This window comes from Meleagris gallopavo, chromosome 1 (genome assembly GCF_000146605.3).
Source record: "Meleagris gallopavo isolate NT-WF06-2002-E0010 breed Aviagen turkey brand Nicholas breeding stock chromosome 1, Turkey_5.1, whole genome shotgun sequence".
NCBI lineage: Eukaryota > Metazoa > Chordata > Aves > Galliformes > Phasianidae > Meleagris > Meleagris gallopavo.
The window spans coordinates 4382503-4382873 of NC_015011.2; positions in this window are offsets into that span (position 1 = coordinate 4382503).

The following is a 371-nucleotide window of genomic DNA, read 5'->3' on the forward strand; positions in this document are numbered from 1 at the left end:
CAAGAGAAAAAAAAATCATTAAACCCAACAGCTTCACCGTTTCTAGGAAGCGCGAAGAAAATCGTGCGCTTCGTGCTTAAAGCTGCCACAGCAGCCCGAAGGATGCATTGCCTTTGCTTCCATCCACCCAACCCTATCGCTCAGAACGGTCCTGGGCGATAAAGCAGAGCCGAGAAAATCCCTTCCCAGCGCCTGAACCGGGCGGTGCGGTGGTGCACCCACCCCGACCTCCTTCAGCGCTCGTTACTGACATCGGCCGATGGTAACTGTAGGGATATGACTTGTTTAAAAACCTCCACTCTAGAGAAACAAAATACTAAATTGACTCCTTTTTTATTATTATTTTTTTAATTTTTTTTTCGGTTGTTAAT